The sequence below is a fragment of the Cryptomeria japonica genome, chromosome 3 (assembly GCF_030272615.1).
Source record: "Cryptomeria japonica chromosome 3, Sugi_1.0, whole genome shotgun sequence".
In the NCBI taxonomy this organism is placed as follows: Eukaryota; Viridiplantae; Streptophyta; class Pinopsida; order Cupressales; family Cupressaceae; genus Cryptomeria; species Cryptomeria japonica.
The window spans coordinates 879,472,832-879,483,168 of record NC_081407.1 but is presented as its reverse complement, the minus strand read 5'-3'; positions in this window follow the sequence as shown (position 1 = coordinate 879,483,168).

Below are 10,337 nucleotides of genomic sequence, written 5' to 3'. Positions count from 1 at the left end.
GATATCAGGCCAACAAAGTTAGTTCATGGACATGCATTATGTTGCCTAATGGCAGAAAATAAAGAAGAAGAAGAAAGTTTGCCTTTAGCTCTTTTTCTTAGCCTACAAGATGAATGGTTCACTGATGTAACCTTTTTCCTGACATATGGAGAATGTCCTACACATTTGTCTCCCAGAGAAAAGAGAAACTTGAAATTAAAAGCAGCTAAATATGTTATTTTTGATAACATATTATATAAGAAAGGTCTAGATGGAACTTTCCTAAGGTGTGTGGATAAAGTGCAGTGTGAGGCCTTGCTAAAGTCATTTCATGATGATGCTTGTGGCAGTCATTTCTCTTCTATAGTCACTGCATACAAAATATTAAGGAACTACTATTATTGGCCTGGTATGTTTAAAGATGCTTATGTTTGGGTTGCAAAGTGTGATAAATGTAAATTTTTTACAGGGAAACCACAAATAGCTGCTCTACCTCTCAGGCCAGTGGTTGTGGAAGAACCTTTCAAGCAATGGGGACTAGATTTCATTGGTCCACTGACACCCTCTTCTAGTGCTGGACATACACATATTCTCACGGCTACAAATTATTTTACTAAGTGGGTAGAAGCAGTGCCTGTTAGGAGAACAACCTCAGAAGTAATATGTGAGTTTTTAAAGGAAAATATTCTAGTTCACTTTGGGGTACCATTGAAGATAGTGACTGACAATGCTGCAAGTTTTTCTTCTACAGAAATATCCATGTTTTGTTATGATCACAGTATTTCCTTGGTGCATTCCTCTAACTATTATCCACAAGGTAATGGTCAAGGAGAATCCAATAACAAAAATCTGATAAATATCATGAAGAAATTGGTCAATGAAAATGCTAAAGATTGGCATAAAAGGTTATATGAAGCCTTATGGGCAGACAGCACATCACCAAAATGAGCAATTGGTATGTCACCTTTTGAACTTGTGTATGGTGTTGGGGCTCAGCTCTCACTTCCTCTTGAATTGGCAGCTTCCAAATTACAGACAGTTATTGAAGATTCACATTTTCAAAATGCACTTGAAAGGAGGATTATGCATCTAGCTAGAATAGAAGAAGAAAGGGAAAAATTGGTTGACCACATTACGGAACATCAGTAGTGGGTTAAACAAATTTTTTATTGTAAATCCAGGTCAAGGAAATTTATGCAAGGAGATCAAGTTCTACTTTGGGACAAAAGAAGGGAGCCGAGGGGAGCACATGGAAAATTTGAGTCCTTTTGGAAAGGTCCATTTTTTATTCATGAAGTGAAGGGACCAAATTCTTTCAAGCTCACATATATGGATGGTACTGATCTTCCCCTGTCTTATAATGGATAGGATCTCAAGCTTTACAAATTGTAAGCAAGCATTCCCTACATTCTCTGTACATAGCTTAGTTTTGTTGTGTCTAGCCGTACCTGTTTTGCATCCTCATCTTTGTTTTAGTGCGAAACCAGAAATTCTAAGTTCCTTCCTAGTCCTTCACAGTCTTGGTCCCCAGTTAGAGCCAATTGTTACCCCCATTTTTTCACTTATAGCCCATCAAAATAAGGGTCATCATTTTCGTAGAGCTTAAGTCTTCCTCAATCGAGTTTCGTACTCATCTATTGAACCTTTTATAAAGTTCAAAATTCGGGTTCAAAGGAAATGCGATCCATTAAGTTCTAAGTCTTCATTAGCATAGTCATTGATATTGAACTTTGAACCTTTCTGGTTCAAGGTTCAAGGTTCAATTGGTCTTTTGTCTTGTGTTTTGCGGCTATCTCTTTAGTACTAGTCTTGTGGTCGCTTTGAACTTGAACCATTGAACCTTTGTTTGAAATGGTTCAAGGTTCAAGGTTCATTCTCGTGTCATTGAATGTTCCTTTTGTCTCTTTCTGCCTGTTTGCAAATGTTGATCTTTTGTCATTGAACTTTGAACCGATGAACTTCTTTTAAAATAGTTCAAGGTTCAAAGTGCTGTTTCAAATCTGCTCGATGGTGTTTAGGAAGAAAAGGCAGGGCGATGGAAATAGAATATTCCTTGGTTTTCGTGTTTTCAAATTGCAATTATGGAAACAATCATGAGAATTCATGTCAACTGTGTGGAGTTGATTTCTAATTAACAAGCATGTTAGAAATATATCAAACCACAAGTGGTTTTACATGGATGAATGAGCTGGGATGAAATGAGTGTTGGTTCTTTTCAGTATTTTTCGTCCTTAAATATGATGCTTCTCAGGTAAGACAATTATTGTTGCTGTTAGTGAAGAGTGGAGATGCGGAAGGTAATTTAGCTTAGTTTTTCTAAGGGTTTCATAGTTTGATGTTGAAGATAGGTGAGTTCAATTGCTTATTTTCCACTGCTCTGTTTAGTTTTGAAATTGGAAAAGTGTAATTCTTTTCCTCGGAGTTGAATGTTGTCTGATTGACCCAATTTTAAGCAAAAATGAGACTGACTCTTCCAAAATTGGGTCAAACATCATGCTTGATTAGTACCCTCCCAAAGCTAGATGATACAACCTTCATTCAAGATGAGTTAGATAATTTTCTAGAGAGGGCTAAGAACCCAACAGCCAATTCTATGATGGGAAAGCTAGTTCATAGTGGTCTTGTTGAGGCCGCCGCATTCCCAATTGCTGGTCCTTGCCCAAAATTAATATATGCATGCATGAACAGATATGATACTAGTAATACATGTATTAGAGCCAATAATGGAGACATGCTAGTGTGGATTGACAGAGAAACATTAATGGCCGCAATTGGAAATCCTCACAAAGAGCTGTATGAAGATTGGTCCATAAGAACTTCATACGCATTTTTCTCTGAGAAGAAAAGTGTTTATCAGAGCGTCATTGCTAGAAACTAGCTCCTTAAAATATAGGAGGGAGGTTCTAGGTTGCCTAAACCCTTGACAAGAGAGCATTTCATTACAGAAGTTAGGGATATCGTGATTCTTTTGAATAGGCTTAAGGGGAATTCACATGCCTTCTATTGGGAGGACTGGATGTATTTTTAAATTTAGGTATTATTAGCTAGTGAAAACTACCTTGACTGGGCACAAGTAATTGCTAAGAGATTGCACGAAGGTTTGAGTAATTTTGTTGGAACAACTAATTTTCATATGACTTCATACCTATTTTATATTTTAGCCTGTATCAGAGAATGGCCAAGATTATATCAAGAACCTTGGGTTAATGAAATGAAGGTCTATGAGTGCTATCCACATTTACAGATACAGAGGTACACAGAAAACTTCTTGAGATGGAATGATGTCTTTGTGGGAAGATTAACTTTCGAACTTCAGGGAAATTTGAATAATAGAATGTCACCTAAGGCATTAAAGTTGGTCAGCACATATGGGAGTTGTTTTATTCAATTTCCTAGATTTACTTATATTAGAATTGGTGGCTTTGAAGATGAACCTTTCAAATTGCCCAGATATGCTCTCGATAGTTATGTACTTTTAGAAGTTTGCAGATAGTTAGCTCATGTTGATAAGAAATTAGGGATGAAAGTGAGTCTGAAGTAATTTTCCCAGTTGAACTCGGATATTATAGTTGCAAAACTGTTTATGATGCATTGAACTTAGAATTGGATCTCAAGAAGATGAATTGGCAGCCTTATGCTACTCGACAGGGGTTTGACAACAAAGAATATGCAATGAAGCACCTGAATGTTGATGTGAACTTTTCACATATACCCCAGTTAGAAGACTACTGGGAAGATTGCTATGATGAATTTGAAGTCCGGAGAAGATTATGGTCAAGGTTCACTTTACGGAAAATCATTACTTTGAAATTGCCAATGAACATAGCAGAAATACAAGAAGAGGAAGGTGAAGATGTATTGGACCCGGAGTTCAATGAAGAGTTCATGAACAACCTATTCCTGAAATTGACTAGGATAGGAGAGAAGAAGAAAATATTCAATCTAAAACCTTTAATATTATAAGGAGAATAGAAAAATGGTTAAGAGACCATTGATCTGGAATAAGATTGACTGCTACCTCAACCGAGAAATCAGTTGAGAAATCTCATGCTGCTATACCAATTTCTTCTTCTAACATCATTGTTGATATTGCAGGTGTCACTGATACACAAAGTGAGAAGGTTCAAACTAGAAGATTTAAAGAACCACTATTTGGTTGCTCAATAGTTTGAGTCACCCATTCCAAAAGTAAGAGGAAAGGTGCAGAAATTTCAGGAAAAGAAACTATCATAGTTCTTGATAGTGAAGAGGTGCAAGTGATTATGGGTGAACCAGAAGCAAACATTCCTGCAGCTCAAGATGCAGGTAAAGAAAAGGAGCAAACTGAGGAAAGCCCCAGTCAAGTGACTACTTTGGCTACCATGGATTCATCTGAATATCAAATGCCACCAGCAAAAGAATCTCTAAATGTTTCAAGATGGTTGGGAGCATCAATTAGTAAGAAACGTAATGTAGTCCCTATCAGTGTACCCATGGAGGATATGGTGAGTAAATGCCTCAGGAAAACACCTAAGTCTAAAAAGATAAAAGCAAAAGCTATGCTGGAAGTTGATGAGAATAGAGGGCATTGGGTAGCTGAAGTGGCTAGGCCATTTTCAGATAAAGATCTAGAGAATGCTACTGAGCAGGATTTTGCTGTTGAAAAGGTTGATTTAGGAACTGCTTCAAGGGTTGCTGATGCAAAACACCTAGAGTCCTCTGGTAAAAGAATATTGTCCAGAACATGGAAGGATGAGAAGGACAAATGGGAGTTGAAATAGACTATTAATCAAATGGCAGAGTACATCAATGCCATACATCATCCTAGTCCATAGCCCCTGTCACAGGTTTCTCAGAGTTTTGATGCTAAATCACCCATGAACCAAAATTTGTTGGATAAGGTTCAGAGAAATCATGTGTTGGCGGAAACCTTCGAGGAGTGGCTTGAATTCATAATTTAGCAAGGAACAGAGTATATTGCTAATCTGGTTAGGGTGTACGAGGATGTTGTAATTGTAACTCAAGAGCTTGAAATAGAGGTGTCAGTGTGGGAGAAGGAAAGGAAAAAATGGGCTGCAGTATTGATTCAGATGAAAGATGTGCAGAAATATGGTGTCATGAACTTTCTCATAGAAAAGGCAGTAATTGATTTGGATGACAAGGTACTATATGTAGCCATGGAAAATATTGAATGGAGAAATTCAATCATGAAGCAAGGTCACAAAGAGTCCATTAAGCTTTGAAAGAATTGAAAGAACTCATTATCGTGATGCAGAAAGACTTAAAGTGCATTGATGTACAACTTCTTAAGGAAGATGGATAGACCATCAAGCAGGCAATAGATATGGTGCAGAGTTTCAAAGGAAAGATAAACTTGGATAAAGAATCAAAGTCTTTTACCAGAGATGATTTCACCAGGGTAGCTCGAATTGAATCTATGTTAGTTGTCTGTTTAGATCACTTATAAGTGCACAAAATTAAAGTTATGCAAGTGGGTATGGACAAAGAAGTTTGGAAGCAACGCATCCTACACATTGAGCTCCCACATTACCAGGTTGTTCATAACCTCTCCATGGCTCATATGGAGTGGCGAAATATACGTGGCACCACGCACACCCTAGAGATAATTTAAGCCATTTTCTGTTCTTATCGTTATAACTCTATTTATGGCTTTTTGCCATTTAGTTTATTTCAGTTACGAATGGTTGTTTCTTGAATTTTAGTTTCATTTGTTAAAAAAAGACAATTTAGCCTGGCGGCTATATATATTAATGATGGATGTTTTGGTGCGATATAGAAAAATTTTGTAAAATTTTGGAGGATTAGACTAGTCTTACTTATAATTTTAGTGAAATACCCATCTTTGAATGGAATGTAATATATGATACAACTTTAGAAAACCTGTGTGTTTTGAATATATAAAAATTTCTATTGGAATAGTTACGTGTTCATGTATCTGATTCCTTTCTCTATTTTTTCATTTTAAGTCTGTAAATCAATTTGATAAATGAAATTAGCTGAAAGCATTTGAATATTCTGATTCCCCTTGTCCTGTGAGTCATGAGTGAGTATCAATTAGAGTTCAAATATATTTTATCATCCTGTGAGTTAATCTTCATTTGAAGTCTAATGTCTTACTATGAATTTCATTATCTATCATGAAGCGTTCACATTGTGTTGACAAGTGGATGTTGAAGCCTTTTGTTTTCTTTCTGGTTAAAAGTGAATTACATGATTAAATTTATTCAAGATTCATTGAATGTCATATAGGGAGTTGTAACTTCATGCAGAAGGTAAAATCATAATTAATTACCCAGCTATTGGTTCTCATTGGTTTTCTATTGGGCAACAGGAGTATTTATTCATAAATTTTGAGAGATCCAATCCGTTAACCAATAGTCCCAACATACTTTTCCCTCTTTGTTGAACACTCAACCAATGATACAAACAAATTTTATCCCACCCGTTAGCCAATCTCAAATCAATAATTCTGCTATTCCCTCATGTGCAATTCCAGCAAACCAAACTAGTCAGCGACCAGCCCACAATCAAAGTCATCAAACTCTTATAGCTGGTAATTTAGGCCCAAGGGTGAATACTGGAAACAAATTTATTGGAAATCAATTTTAAAGGAGACCAATAAATGTTGAGCTTGTTGAACATAGAGTACCACTGAGAGGGGGGCTGAATCAGTGGTTCCTAGGTCTTTTATTTTTTTGATCTAACTTGAGGATATAAATTAAGTACTTAATCACATAAATAGTCAAAACGGTAATATAAGAAAGAAAGCCAAAGTGATCATGCACACACAAGAAACTCACAACACCACATTTACGAGGAAAACCCAATATGGGAAAAACCTCAGTGAGAAAAGCTACTAAAGTCTACTGCTCCAATCCAGCCTCACAAGTAAAACAAATATTTACAAAGATTTTGGGCACCAACCCAAGGAGCACTAACCCTTGCACTTTTAGGGCACCAACCCCTGTACCAAGCTTCAACTTGGTGATGTATATTGAAATACTATTTGAATGCAATTAAGGCTTCTTGATGCAAATGAATTTTGCATCTCTTGAATCAATTAACTCTCTATTATCTTTCTCTCCTTTTCACACACAGTCTCTCAATACACTTTGTCACACTAGGATGCTGCCTGCTCTGCCATGCCTTACCAGTTAGGCTCAACTGCCTGACTGTGAAACTACTAGTAGAATCCTCTTATCAGTTTTCCTACTTACTCACACTTTAACTTGATCGAAACCCCTTCTCAATTTTTCTCCTTCTAACTTCTCTCCTCTCCACAATCTTCACAACAACATCAACACATATTTTTCATTGCTCTCATTTCTTATCAGATGATTTCCTGCTAAAAAGAAATTCAAATTTTTGATGATTAGGGTTTCCTCACCATCTATGAGGCAAACTAAATCCAATCAGATCCTACAAGATCTGACATCAAGGTAATCCAGATAAGAAGGAGAATAGGATGATGGAATCCTGATGGAACCAAAATGAGGCCAAGCCAAAAGATCACCCATAAAAAGAGCCAAGCAAGTAAAAGAGAAATAAGAAACCACCACATATACCATATCACTTGCAATTTCCAAGATCCCAAAGACAACCACCACCTTCCAAGCCTCAAACAAAATCATTCACATGAAGCAGATTGCACCCCCACCCACAAATATCATCTTAACATATGAGAAAGACAACCACTTAGATGGAAACATGAAGAGGAAAAAAAAAATAAGAATAGGGAAAAACAAAACCCATATATAACCCAAGCCAAGTGAGAGAGGACATCATAACAACAATACCTTGAAGCGAAGCACGACATCACATAGAAGCTGCAATAACCAACTCACCCAAACATAATTACCAAGCCCATGATCCAAAGGAGTAATCAATCAACAAAGATGAAGACTACACCCAAACATAATTACCAAATCAATCATCCAAGCTACATACCATGATAAAGAGTAATTCTTTAGAATAGTAATGATCGACTAAAAAAAGAGCATGTGAGAACATCATAATCCAGTAAATAACCAAATAAGCCCGATCTATCTGACAAAGGAAACAAGAAAGAGACATATTGTATGAATGAAACTCCATCACCACCCCTATTCATAGAGAAAATACTTACCATGTATTCCATTAGCAAAAGTGTTACCACAAGACGAGACAACACTCTCCCTAATGTAAAACACACAAGAACGTCCACGACAAATAGGGTGTGTGATGAAAGCATCAAACCACAAACAAATAGAAAGGATATCACCAATCCTAAGATGAAAAAATCCAGTCAAAGTTCAGTTTACACATCCATGAGAACAAGAAAACACATGCTAGACTATTTCAAAATAGAGGCCCCCGAGCCCATAAAACAACAGAATAAGCAATAAATGTTGACCATAGAAGACTAGAAGAGAATGCTGATGCAAGAAGAGGGAATATCCATAGGGGAGACTTCCAAATATTCAACGCCCTCAACTACAGCCTTATTAGCAAGAAAATAAACGATACAATTAATTTCCCTATAATAATGAAAAATAGTAAAGGAACTAAAACACTTTAATTGAGCAAGAATTTGGTCTAAAAGGTATTGTAAGTGCCAGGAGACACATTTCTTATTGAAGACCAAATGAAAAACCAACATTGAATCCCCTTCAATGTCAATATCCTTAATTCTTAGAGAAATAGCTAAATCTAGACCGAATGATAAAGCATGGAATTCAGCAGAATTGTTGGAACCAATTGTTGGCATTAGGTTGTCATTGATGTCAACCAGTATGGGATGAATACCGGTATGAGAGATGTATGTGCAACACTATCATGAAGGAGTACAAGCTGAGATATCCTTGATATCACCTTATGTTGTAGATCACCGGTATGGAAAGGATGTCAACTAGTAAGTGATGTGTTGACATGGAGAAGTTAGATCAACCAAGTGAGTGGTTTTCAGCCTGCAAAGGTCATGATCAGTGTACAAGCAGGATGAGCAAGGTACTTGGATGTTGTTTGTGATGAAGAGGTAGAATGTTATCTAAATCACATCAACACAGGAGGAGAAGGATGAATAGATCACCGGTATACTATGGTTGCAGAACAATAGGACTTCCACCGGATGAAGATGTAGTCATCATGAGATACGATGACTGATAGTGAATGTGCACTCACCGGATCACATGTGCCTATTTGAAGGTTTTCTCCACAAATAGGAAAGTCACATAAGTGCATTGCAGGATGCAAAAGACTAGGTGTTACTCCACCGGTATAGATGAAGAGTAATGAGTTTTTCACTTTGACAAACTGATAGAGATATGGTATGAATTGATCAGGGAGAAGGCATGGCTGAGCAGATGCAGATAGAGGAAGATTAGCCTGATTAAAGATGGAGTATGTGGAAGGTTGATGAGATGGTTGTTGGCATATGCACACTCCAATGAGACATTGTATGTGATTGAAGGTTTTGTCATTGATGGCAACCTTACAATCCTATGGCATTGGCAAAGGCATTATACCAGTATCAACAAATCACACTCTACACCGGCACTCAGGACACCGACACCAGCACAGAAGAAAGGAAGTATACTGGCACAGAGGCTGACAGGATTTTGTTATATTATATTTTGTTTATTATTATAAAAATGTGTAAGCCGACTTGGCAAATTGTAAAATGACTCTTATATATAAAAGAGATCATTGTAGACATTTGAGTAATGTGATAGAGAAGTATTAAGGAAAATATTAGGCAGACCTAATGTGTGAAATATAGGTCAAGAGGTATATGTAAAGAACAGAGTAGGAACCGGTACTAAATCTGGCATAGAAGATACTATTGTAAAGCAGTACAAGATATTGGATTTGTATAATCCTTAATGTAAGTCAGTGTGACTTCTCATTGAGCAGTGAGCTCCAGTTGGCCTTCCTGCATGTGCAAGCCCCTATTGTAAGTAATATTCTCTTATTGGCCAGTGAGTGAATATTGTGGGTCACAAATCCCACCAAGGTTTTTCCCACACCGGGTTTCCTCATTAACATCTTGTGTTATGGTGTTTTTTTCATGTGGATGTTCTTGATTCTGTTTATTGCATTATTTCTTGCATACCGATACACTGTTATATTATGTTCTACATGTTTTAAGTCAAGAAATTCTAATTACCGGTTAGATACTAATTCACCCCCCCCCCTCTCAGTATCTGTAGGATCCCTAACAATTGGTATCAGAGCCTGGTCCTCTATTTTCAAAAGCCTAATAGCTTGAGGAAGATCTTGACACCGGTAAAGATGGAAAATCTAATGAAGCAACTGGAAGGAGCTCTTACAGACTATGATGCAAAAAAGTTAAAAAATATAAAATTAGAAGATGATTTAAG